The sequence below is a fragment of the Aotus nancymaae genome, unplaced genomic scaffold, assembly GCF_030222135.1.
Source record: "Aotus nancymaae isolate 86718 unplaced genomic scaffold, 86718_ANA_hifiasm-v0.15.2.pri h1tg000043l, whole genome shotgun sequence".
NCBI classification, from domain to species: Eukaryota; Metazoa; Chordata; class Mammalia; order Primates; family Aotidae; genus Aotus; species Aotus nancymaae.
Genome location: NW_026988457.1, coordinates 6,551,140 through 6,564,388, shown reverse-complemented (window position 1 = coordinate 6,564,388; position 13,249 = coordinate 6,551,140). Strand labels below are relative to the sequence as shown.

Below are 13,249 nucleotides of genomic sequence, written 5' to 3'. Positions count from 1 at the left end.
CAACTAAGAAAGAAAATTTCAGGCCATTATCCATGATGAATATTGATGCAAAAATCTTCAATAATATACTGGCAAACTGAATGCAACAGCACATTAAAAAGCTTATCCATCACGACCAAGTAGACTTCACCTTGGGGATGCAAAACTGGTTCAACATATGCAAATCTATAAACGTAATCCACCACATAAACAGAACCAAAGACAAAAACCACATGTTTATCTCAACAGATGCAGAGAAGGCCTTTGACAAAATTCAATAGCGCTTTATACTAAAAACTCTCAATAAACCAGGTATCAATGGAACGTATATCAAAATAATAATGGCAGTACCTCTTTCTTAAGGTTAATTTAAGAATAAATAAGATAATACATGGAAAGGATTTTGTAGAGGACTAGGCATGGTATGGGTTCAATAAATGTTGGCATACACTCAACGAAAGTAAGTAAATATTCCTGAGGACATAAATTTTCCTTTTCCATAGCTAGGAAACTTGGCATGGGAATAGATGAATCTATGTGAGCTACAGCAAGCAGTAAGAATTGGTCCAGTGTTGTGATCACTGGCCTACGATCCCAAAGGAAGAATTTTGCCGGAACTCAAATGGAAATTGAAAAATGCCAAAGAGGCCAAGAAGAGAGTAAAGAAAAGATTTTAGAAGCAGCTGATCACCTTGTCAATACATGGGGTTTGGAAAGCTCTCCCAAGGGTCTAGGCACACACAAAATTAATATGGAGACTACTAGAATATTTAGCAATGGAAACATTATCTTGAAAACCACATTAAAAGCAGAATGTTGAGATGAAAAGAAAATGGGAACATGTCTACTTTGGTTTCTCATCAAGCCACAGGAAAACACGACCCTCATGAAACCAGAGTGTATGTTTACAAGAAACCATCTAGAGGAGACAAAATGACAGGTACACCAGATTCAGGAAGAGGTTCCTGAATGCCAGGCCAGAGTGGAAGGGAGGGAGGCAAAATTAAGTGTTTCAGCCACAGAGCAGGAGTTGATGGAAGTCCAATAAGAGCTGAGTAAACCATCCAAAAAAGTTAGCCCGGATAGGCTGGGCAGAAGGGTAGACTCTAGGACCAAGAGCTTGGACAGAACACAGGCAGAGCATCAGCTGAAGTGCTGAGTGCTGATATTTCCCAAGGCACTCAGTGGAAGCCTCTCTGACCTCGCCCACTGTCTACGAAGCCTGTGCAGCTCTGAGCTGGTTCAGAGGAGGACTGAAGTGCAGAATGAGATGAAAAGTAAAGAATATAAGGATCTTACTAAGTGTAAACATAGACTTATAAGTAAATCCACTTTAGGTACAGCAAAAAGTCAATTTTTAGCTCTGCCATTACCTAGCTATAGCCTTTGGAGAAATCACATACCCTTTCTGATTCTCATTTTCCTCGTATGTCAAATGGAGCTTAGAATTCAGTGGAAACCCTCATGTCTGACACAATCAGGGCCACTAGTTGGTTAGTCAATCAAAAAACCAGTTCAATTGGGAACAAGTAATAGTATATATTATACTTGAAATCCTTTCTTGAGCACATAAAATGTATTTATTACTCAATATTTTCATGTAAGACTAGGACTTTTCTTGAAATACAGTCCACTGGTTAGAGTCCTTCCTTTTTTATGTTTTCAAAACCAATATCCATGATGAATTGCCAAAGATTCCTTATTTTCCTTCTTGTTTTTAAATGGACTGAAATAAGTTTAAGCATAGAATCATCCTAGACCTTTATTCCCACTTCCATTATCCCCACACCTGTTCTTTTATACGTGTATAGATCATGAGTAATTTGACTACAGTTTGTTTTTTAATTTTAATGACACGCCTTTAAAATGAGTCCTTTCAGATTACTCAATTTAGTTTTTATAGAAACATTTCTTTATTTTTCACTCTATTTCATTGATGCATTCATTACTACTCTATGAAATTATCTAATTATAATTGCAACTGGTTTGTGAGCAAATACAACTGGTTTGTGAGCAAATGCAACTGGTGTTTGGTAAGCAAAGACCTCAAATGGAGAGAGCAAAAACTGGTGAACATTCAGGAAAACAGCCTCCCTGCTGGCTGTGAACATCCAAACACATACAAGGAGAATGAAGAACATCAGTTATTTTACTAAGTCTATTCATGTGAAGATATGTTAAGAATCCTCCTTAGGAACCTCATAAAATTATCATGAGAATTGAAGGAAAAGGAAAAGTCGAAGGCTTGTCAAACGGCTCATTCTTCTTAGAAGTTGCTTTGTTTCTTTTTCTCTTTCTTTCTTTCTTCTTCTTCTTTTTTTTTTTTTTTTTGAGACAAGGTCGGGTTTGGCTCTGTCACCCAGGCTGGAGTGGTGCAGTGGTGCGATCTTGGCTCACTACAACCTCTGCCTCCTGGATTTAAGCTGTTTTCCCACCTCAGCCTTCCAAATAGCTGGGACTATAGGCATGTGCCACTGTGCTCAGTTAATTTTTGTAGAAATGGGGTTTTGTCATGTTGGCCTGGCTGGTTTTGAACTTCTGACCTCAAGTGATTCACCCCAGCTTCCCAAAATACTGAGATTACAGGTATGAGCCACTACACCCAGCTGGAAGTTACTTTCTTTCTTTGCCTTCAGAAGCCTCCCAGGCTAGCACAGTGCCTCGCAGAATGATGACCTCTGTCCAAAAATGTCATCTTGATAATTAACACTCAAGGCTGTGATTTACATGTTCAGTTCCTTTGTGGATCCTACCTTATTGCTTTAAGACTGACCTTTCCCATGTCAATCTCCCTCACAGGTCTGGACAATCAGTCTTTTCTTCCCATGCTCCAGGGCCACCTTGTTCAAGCTTGACACCCATGACTTTGGCAATGCAGGACTTTCTGTGCAGGATTAACTGAGGGACAACTAATATCAGGCTTCCAGAGAAAATTGCTGGGTAGTTTGCTTTTCTGAAGCCAGTGGCATTTGGAGCTCTGGATGATTTTATTCCATGCCTATGGTGATATTTATAACTGATCTTGATGTTCTATGATATTATACAGAATTTTCAAAAAGTCAAATGGGATAAGTGTCCATTCATGTGTTGGGTGCACAAAGAGAACATTGGGGGAGAAGTCATGCTCTTCGTTTATAATTTACTTTGATTTAAAAGCACCTCATACTGGTACAACAAAAGAAAAAAATGTGAGGTAGCAAGTGTGTCTTTTTTTCTGGTGAGTCTAATTTTATTTTTTTCTGGCTCAGCAGAATAGGAACTGCACACAATCCTGAATGCTGCCTTCCATTCTTCTAGGGAACCTCGTCTCTGATACATTTATTCTGGACAGAGGGAAGAAATATTGAGAGCCCCATGCAATTGCCCACCACATGTCTAGATGCTTAGAGAAAGGGTAAAATTTTGTTCTACCAGCCAAGTGAATTGTATTGGAGAACTTGGTGTTATTAGACTTATTTTTTTCAGTATCTGTTTTTTTTTTCTTCTTATTTTGTCATCATCCTTTTCTTGTTATATATTTGAGGGCTACTGCTTCTCTGGTTCTTTGTGCAAGAGGTCTGGCTGTGCCACAAAAGGCCCAATACTCTGTGTAAGACCCTTCCATTTGCCTACCAAAGCCATAGAGAAATTCATTACACATAGCAAAGGAGCAGCCAATGCCTGTTCTTCCTCTTCTAAGCTGTCGAAGGAAACTGGAAACAAGCTCAGAGGTGGTCACCATATCTTCTGGAGTGAGAAATAACCTCCTCCGTCCAGAGTTTCTTGGGATGTTCTTGAGCATGAATAAAGAATAGAGGAGTTTCTCACAAATGTGTGGCCTGCATGTGTGTCAGCAGAAGAATGTGGTATGTCACCACTCTGGGCATAAACAAGCCCTCAATGCAGGAGACTTCAGAGATTTTTATGGAAAAAGCAATAAGATATCTGAGAGAGGAAAGGGAAGAAGAGGAAATAGGCCATCTAGGCCCCGGATGCAAACTTCATTTCTAACATCATTTGCATGCATTTGGCTGGTGTCAAACTATGGAACCCGGAGGCTGAGGCCACACATTGACTCCCCCATTCTTTCCATAGATCTGACTGTGAGCTCACAGAATGAAGCTATTAGTCACAGGATGAAACTCTTGGAGTAACACACATCACTACATATTATCTATATTTAAAACACATAAACAAAACACCTTATAGTTTTAAAAAGAGTGTGGCTTCTGAGTAAGAAAACATAATCTTCTGAGTAATCCTTAACTTCATGAGGAGAACTCATCATGTTGGACCCAAGTTTATCTCTTTTTCTGATGATATGACATAGCTCTTGGGAACTATATCATCTTAACTCAAAGAGAACACTTTTTTTCCCTGTATGTTCATGACAGTTCACATAAATCAAGGACTAGTACATAAAAATGTGGAATGCTTCACAAATTTGTGTGTCATCCTTGCGTAGGGGCCATGCTAATCTCCTCTGTATTGTTCCAATTTTAGTATATGTGCTGCCAAAACCAAGCAGTTATCAAGGATTGCCTAGAAAGAAATAGAATTTTTGTGGATCTGGAAAATAACTATTATGGTCTCTGCTTTATGTGGCATGACTGTCTTCTCTCCAGACTTTTCCCAAAAAAGGCCACCTTTTATTTTAAAGCACTTCAGGAACTTATGGATATGTATCATTCTCTAAAGTCCATGGAAAAAAAGCCATACAAGAACAAATTTGATGATCTCAGAATGGTCTGAGTTCAAAATTTATAAACTGTTTAAGTCAGTAAGCTCGCCTTTATTCCCTTTTACCATTAGTTAATAAACAGATTTTATAATTGTAATAACGGCACAGTTCTATACTGCATACCTATTTACTATGTTGAATTAGAAATTTGAAGTGTAGGATTATGATGTTTTAGATCACAGAAGCTGCCAGTTAACTACGATTCTAACTTCCTTGAGAAGAACTGGCAGAAGGGACCTTTGCACTGCAGATTTCTCAGCATGAACTCCGAGTTACACAAAAAATTTCCAGTCCCGTTTGTAACAAAACATGTAGCCAATGTAGGACATATCTAATTTTGGATGACCTAAAATTGCTAGATGGTTAATACTTCTGTGCTCAACCTGCTATCCTAAAACAGGGGTTCTTTCATTTCAAAAGGTTATTTTTAAATTAGTCTTTGGAACTGTGAGATTTGCAGTTTTCGAGTTTGTAGTTTTTAAGTGACTGATTATGTTTATTTTAGATACTTTTCCTGAAATAAGATCTAGCTAGGGGACAGCTGGGACCTGGTCATAATCTCATCTTCTAACTGCAACAGGAAGGATTGACTATATAAATATTTTTCTTGTTTAATAACATGTTGAAACTTTAAGCCTCTTCGGTATCTTTATTATTATGTTTATTATAATAAACTTTAAATTTAGAGTTAACAGATGTCCTATAATCACTGATTTAAACTATTGCCCTGGCATCCTGTTTAATACCCATTATGAATTTATTATTTTTAAATAAAGTATTATAATTTATAATTATATTAAAATAAAACTGGATGGATTAGATAGACCCTCACCTTGTCTTTCCAACTGGTATCATCTTTCAGTGTGTAAACTGTATGTACAATGAATGGAATTTTCACTTTAACCTGTGACCAAATGGGAAATAGGATCCATGATGCCCTGTTGTTTCCCACACTTGCCAGATGCACTTGGCTAATTCCTCCATTTTATAGACAGCAAGCAGGGCCCTTATCAACCAAATGCTTGGATGGTAGTAGAAGCAGCAAGTTGTGCTGTGGTCTGTGCAATGCCCTGTGAAAAACACTGAAGCCAGCAGATTATGAGTTGGTAGAGTTAGTTAAAATAGACTGGAAACAAGGAAAATTATAATTAAGATGTCCATGAAATATGCCTGGGAAATAGAGGTTGAGAAGTTCTGTAGTCAAGTGTTATCAGCAACCATCTGGAAACACTTGCTTACTGGTTTTGTCAATAATTTTAAGGTAGAATCCTCTTATTGCTTCTTATTGTTTGGTAGTGATTTTTCACTAGTAAGGCCTTTTGACAACAAAGAGCTAAAAATATTGAAAGTACACATTTAGTTAAAATTAAGGACTGATTTTCTATTTCCCAAAAAATTTGATAATAACTGTGTGACTTGCACAGCTTAGTTATGAAATCTATACCATCCATTATGGGTGCTGCCATGTTGTCACTAATCACATAAAAACTAGAAGATACAAAGTTGCTCAATAAGCAATAATATATACTTCAAAAACTGCCAACTATTAAAAAATGCCCATGGATGCAATTTAACAGGAGTGGAAGCAGGAAGTGTGTTAAATTTTCATTACATGACTTTTCATTTAGATCAAATGATTGTGCCTCTAAATTTATTCTACACATTTTAGATTCTGTGGTTTCCTGCAAATGTATGAAAAGTGAAAGACAGCCGTTAGTAAGTTGGTCCTATCATTGAAAGAACAACTTGGCAAACAATTGAAGAATGCCAGTTTTTAAAATCAGTGTTATTGGGGTGATTCTAACAGAAAATCAGTCAAATTACTTCCAATAATAGCTTAATATTTTCAACCAATTTATGAAATCAAAATAAAGCTTTGAGTGCTTTTTCAGAGACAATATACCTGTCATTACTGTAAATTTTATTGTAAACTTACTTGAGTTATTTGTTTATTTTTTATTTACTTTGAAACAGGGCCTCACTCTGTCACCCAAGCTGGAGAACAGTGATATAATTATAACTCGCTGCAGCCTAGAACTCTTGGGCAAATGTCATTCTCCTGCCTTAGCTTTCCAAATAGCTGGGACTATAGGTGCACGCTGACACACCCAGCTACTTCTTAAATGTTTTTTGTAGAGATAAGGTCTGTGTGGCCCAGGCTGGTCTCAAACACCTGGGCTCAAGTGATCCTCCTGCTTTGGCCTTCGAAAGTGTTGGGATCATAGGAGTGAGGCTAGTACTCCTGTTTTTATTTTTATTATTTTAAAATTTACTTTAAAAATTCAATATTAAGATAAAATTATTTTAACATAAATTTTGGTGGAGTATAGTATCATGGTAAAAAATTTCTGCCTCAAGTTCTAGCAAGCTGAATCATATTTGAATCTGGTTGTAATATACACAAAACTCATGGCTATCAGTCTGAACATCTTTGATTCTCTAGTGATTGAAGTAGAAATCAAGAGTTGTTAAGGTTTACAAATATGTCTTACATAAGCTGAGTAAATGAATTATCTCATATTTGTGAAGAAGCTAATGTTGAATTTTAAAAGAGAAATACTTCATCAAGACAGTACATGTTTTATTTATGGGCCATCATCAGTTTGATTTTAGAAATACTGGGCTTGAAGAGCTACTTTGTAAAATTCTTACAATCTTAGTGTCCCACAAAAATGTAAACTTTTTTTTTTTTTGGTAAACAAGTTCACTAAATTTTGGTTGTTTTTTGTTTAAAATTACTTGGATATCTTTAATCAAATTATTCACTGTATCAACTAATACAAAACTTTGTCTTTCAAAGCTTTTAGTCGATTACAGTTGTTAAAAATAGATCACAAATGAGAGGACACTAAAATTTATTACTATAGGAGCAGGGAAAGAGCTGCACAAATTAAACATTGAGGGAATGAAAGGTTAAAGATTTAATTTTCAAAACCAGCAATGGCTATTTGAGTTTATTGACTTCTGGGAAGAATTTTTGTCAGTATCACTATTGTTAATGGAATTAATTTCTATCATTGACCACAATGGAATTAAATTAGAATGTCTATAATTTTTCAGAATTTCTGTCTGATGAAACATTCAACAGAATCAAGTTTTATCTTATAAAATATTTGCCAAAAAGTTATTTAAATGGAGGAAAAGGAATGTGTAAAAATGCTTAAGCTAAATAATTAATTTTAAATAGTATTTAAAACAGAGAAAATCTAATTCAGAAATGGAGGTTTTATGTCCATCATCCTTATCAATTCTTTCTTTCTCTCTAGAAGGTTTTTGAATGTTCTTTTTGTCTTTGATATTCTTAAACTTCAGCATAATGTGTTTGGATGTTGTTTCTTCATATTGGAACTATATAAGCCCTTTCAACCTGAGGTGTTCCATCTTCTTTTAATTCTAGAAATGTATTTTCATTATTTCTTCAAATATTTTCTCCTCTTGTTTTTATTTCCCTTTCCTTTAAAGACTTCTATCTTCTGGATGGTGGCTTTCTGTTTCTATCTTCTATATATGTTAGCCTTTCTTTTCTATTTTCTATCAGCTTATTCTTTTCTGGTGATTTCTGAGATTGTGTGGTCTTTCCAAATAATAAATTCTTATTTTCACAGGATTTATATGACTACTTAACCCATCTATTGTATTCTTTATGTCAGCTATTATTTGGTTTACATTTAATATTTTCTCTTAATCTTTATTTTATGTGGTTATAAAAATGAACAATATGTAGTATTTTTCTAAAAGATTATTAGATACTGTGATATAAAAAGAAATGTATATTTGGTCTCTGCCCTGGTTTCTGGCACAGAGCTTCTAAAACCGTTGTAATTTTCTGAGCGATAAGGATATTAAGTGCTTTTTTCTCCCTTATATTTGGTGTTTGATGATGGTTCCTGACACAGATCCTAATCCTTTTGAATTTCCTGGGTGATAGGAATGTCTTTTTATGAATATGGCAACTCTTGGTGGGCTTCTGGATGGGAACTGATCACCAGAAAGAGGCCATGATGAGAAGCTTAGAACCTTTAGTCTCCTCTCCTAGTTCTGCAGGAAGGGAAGAGGGACTGAGAATTTAGTTAATAATTGCTCAGGCCTATATGATGAAACCTTCCTGAAGATCCCTGAACTACAGTGTTCAGAGAGTTTCCAGGTTGGTGACCATGTGGAGGATATGGGAAGGTGGTGCACCCTAAGAGGGCATGAAAGCTATGGAACTTTCCACATATCTTGCCCTGTGCATCTCTTCCATCTGGCTGTTCATTTGTGTCCTTTTATAATAAACAGGTAAATGTAAGTAAAGTGTTTCCCTGAGTTATGTGAGACATTTTAGCAAATAATTGAACCCAAGAAGAGGGTTGAGGGAACCTCTGATTTATAGCTGGTGGGTCAGAAGCATAGGTAGGACATTCTTGGATCTGCAATTGACATCTGAAGTAGGGAGCAGTCTTGTGGGACCGAGTCCTTAATCTGTGGAGCTTGCACTAATTCTAGTTAGTGTCAGGATTGAATTGAATTGTAGGATGCTCTGCTGGTATTGGAGAATTGGTTAGTGGGGGGGGGGGGGGGAAGAAAACCCACACATGTGGTCACAGCAGTGCTCTGTGTTTTCCACGGAATACTATTCTGCCATAAAAAGGCATGAAATAATGTGTTTTGCAGCAACTTGAATGGAGCTGGGGGCCATTACTCTAAGTGAAGTAACTCAGGAATGGAAAACCAAACATCGAATATCATATATGTCCTCACTTACAAGTGTTGTGTGTTGGGGGCTAAGCTATGAGGATGCAAAGGCATAAGAAAGATATAATGGACTTTGGGGACACAGGGTGGGGTGGATGGTTAGGAGGGAATGAAGGATAAAAGACTACTTATTGGGTGCAGTGTATGCTGCTTGGCTGATGGGTTCACTGAAACCTCAGAAATCACCAGTAAAGAACTTACCCATGTACCCCAAAAACTATTGAAATAAAAAAAGAAGTGTTCTGTGTTGAAAGAATAGTATATGAAAACAGTTTTTCCCCCTCCTATTTACAGATTGTATACATGTAGTTAGTTTTCAGGAAACACATATAGATCTAATTTAATACTTCAATTACTCCTTTTAAATTCATATTGTGTTATCGATCTTTGCGCCCTATTATGTAATTTAGGCTTGAAGAGAATAATTCTTTTGTGTGGATAGTGGGTTGAGAGTTATGTGCCCTGAAAAGATATCTACAAGTCCTTGTGCCTGGCACCAGTGAATGTGACCTGGTTTGGAAATAGCGTCTTTGCAGATATAATCAAGTTAGGGTGTTACTGGATTAGTGTGGCTCCTAAGTTTAAAAGCTGGTGTTTCTCTAGGAGAAAGAAGGGGGTTATTTGCATACAAAGACACGGGGAGACAAAGAAAGAAGGCCATATGAAGACTAAGTCAGAGATTGGAGTGATGCATTTAAAAGCCAAGCAATGTCAGCAATTTCCAGGAACTACCCAAAAGAAGCAAGAAAGAATTCCTCCATACAGCCCTCAGTGGAAGCATGGCTTGGCATGACTGTGAGCTTCCAGAACACAGAAACAATACATTTTTTTTTAAGCCACTTAATTTGATTTGTTGTGGCAGCCTTCGGAAACACCATGGAAGGAGTTTTTAATAGTCAAAAGCCCTTCCAAGCCATACACAGATTGGCTGGGAAGGGCTTGAGTTTCAGCAAGTTTGCATATAACAGAACTCCCTCAGGTTCTGTTCATCTTTTATTTCTCTGTGGAGAGAAACTTCATTACTTACTTAAATCTTATCAAAATACAGGCTTTGGTTTTTTATTAAAGTTCCTTTCATACCTCCAGTATTTTTCTAGTTATTTTTTGTTTGCTTTGTTTTTAGTGTTCTCTTGTCTTTCATCATTTTTCTGACACTTTATCTAAAGGAAAAAGTAGAAAATTATAAGCACTGTGTCAGAACATAGGCAGCGGTAAAAATCGGCCTCTGACTGTCTGATTTATCTGCATAGTGCCTGTCACAGACAGGGTAGTAAAAAAGAGACAAACAAATGAAAAAAAAACTCTCATTGTATTGAATTTCAAGTTAGTAGGGTGTCTGTATACTCACAAAAGTATAAAACTACATGAAAACTACATGATATTGTCTTTTTGTAATTACCAGGACATGATTTTCCTTGTTTCAACTTACGTCTGTAATTGAATTTGTGTTCTTCAAAACACATACCACATAGCCCCTTAGCGGTCCTCAGATAGGATTAGATACAAGTTTGTTTTTGCTGCAGTGTGTAGTTAGTCACACAATCATCATCATTAATAATAGTACTTTCAGCATTACTTTGATAATTTTATAATTTGTTAACATTTTTACACATATATTATTAACCCTGTGGATTATTTATCATATTTGATTTAACTTACCTCTCATCTAGGTATAGAAACCAAGACCCAAAAGTATTTAGAAACTTAAATCTAATTCACAGAGTCCACATTCAAGGACCTGTACAACACAGTACTTCAACAAAATGTTGAGAACTTAAGAGATATCAAGAAAGTCATATATGTCTTTTTGCCACATTTCTGGTATATATCATGTACTATTGTTAATGTAGAAAAGATTTTATTTTTCATGCCCCGGAAGTCTGTCCTATTTGTTTTGCATTATATAAAAAAGTGTACTACTGCCAGTAGACTAATTGGGAGAACTCTAATTGGGTGATGAGGTATAGCACTTTTTGCAGAAAATAAGAAATACTCTGCTCAAATTTCTCTGGCAGGGTAGCCAAAATGAGACAATCACTTTGGCAGTGATGAAAAAAAAAAAGGAAAATTAAAAGAGACTTTAAAAAGGTCTTATTTTTAGTGACATTATTGATAATGTAGATAAGTTGCATTTGTAACTTTAAAGAAATTGAAGAGATAGAAAACTATAGTGGAAGAAATGTTGGGTCAGTCCTTATTTTGAAAAATGCTTCCAAGAAATATGCTCACATAATTAACACATTGACAATCATCATTTGTTGGACACCAATTGTTTGTACTATATTAGATTATGACATGAATTTGAAATATTTTATTACACCTTGGAAATTATTGAATCAATAAATTGGTTTTCCATTTGAATTTTGTATAGATTAAAAGTACTTTCATGCTTTTAATTTTTAAAATTTTATATTCCAAATTTTTTTATGCTAAAACAGCACCTACATCCTTACTGTTGATTGCCTTCTTTCTTAGTGATGACTAGACCAGTAAAGAGGAAAAATAATAAAAATGGTATCAATACAACATGAACTGATGCAGTGAAAATGCACATGATAAGATGAGCTGTATGAGAGGAGTATCAAACAAGTTTATTTTTTGTGGCTCCAGCCTACCTTGCATTCCAGTAGCCCAGAACTTGCCCATTGGACTATTTGTATTTTGCCCATTATGTACAATTTTTCATAAATCTAAATTTTTACTATATTCTTTATACAATAACTTTCAATGAAACTGAATTTGCTAAGGCCTACTATGAATTTTCCTGAAGACATATATATTTGGAGCTGTGAAAGTTTAACTGAACCTTTCCTTTTATGACATATTGCCATCATATACCTGTATAATGCTGAGATGTTAGCCAGAATTGCCATCATGAAGTATTTTCTAGGATTATGCCATAGTGAAAAGGAAGAATAAGCTCTTATGTATGAGATTTTTCTATATTACACTGATGACTGCCTTCAAGGAAAAGTCCAAACTCATCCCATTCAGGATTCTAGAAAGATCAGTGTTACAATTATATTATAACATCAAACATACTAACTTGCTACTTACAAGAAGTTTGAAAAAGAGAAAAATGCAACAAAAATTTTTTGTGAAAAATTATTGCACATGTCATTGATAAATTAAACCAAACTATAAACAAAGTGTTTATCTTTAATCGGTATAATTTGCCAGAGAAGTGATGTTACCCTGATTTAAAAAATTAAATTTCTTTTCAACTTAACTACTTTTATTTAGTTGCAAGTTTAGTGTAATGATTGCTTTTATTTGTATACATTGTACTGAAAACTAAGAAAATGAGCCATACTTTTCATAGGTACTGCTACTTGAATTCCTTGTAAATCACTGAGGAAAATGTATCTTAAACCATTCTCTCTCATCACTTCTTCATGGTTAAATGTATAAGCATTGTAAATTGGTAATACAAATCTTTTGGGGTTTGATTTAGTAAATGTAGAGAATTCTTATTCATGAAATAATGTCTTTCTGAAATTGGTAAACAAATAATGTATCATCACATAAAAAATGCTAAGAATATTTGTTTAATAAATAACATTTATAGGTAGATTTTCAAAGAGTATTTTAAGAATAATTTCTTTGTAAATTTAACCTTATTTTTGCTGATGCAGAATTTTATAATTGGATTAGCATAATAAATATTTTATTATGTAAATTTATATTATAGACCATGATTCTGTCTACTTCTACCTGAAAGAAAAAGTGCTCTATAGATTTTATTTATTTTTCTCAATCCCACTGTCCAAACCATCCTGAAATTTCTTCAGTCCCAGGCTTGCATGAGCCCTGGAG

General features: G+C 35.2%; 1 long non-coding RNA gene and 1 other non-coding gene across 4 annotated transcripts in view; one reads left to right on the top strand and one right to left on the bottom strand.

Moving 5' to 3' along the window:
* Window positions 1–13,249, top strand: part of LOC105726204 (uncharacterized) — a 78,804-nt gene that overhangs the window by 45,392 nt on the left and 20,163 nt on the right. The window lies entirely within an intron of this gene.
* Window positions 4,379–4,486, bottom strand: LOC135268815 (U6 spliceosomal RNA). Its single transcript, XR_010337152.1, has one exon. It is a non-coding gene; the product is annotated as a U6 spliceosomal RNA (small nuclear RNA).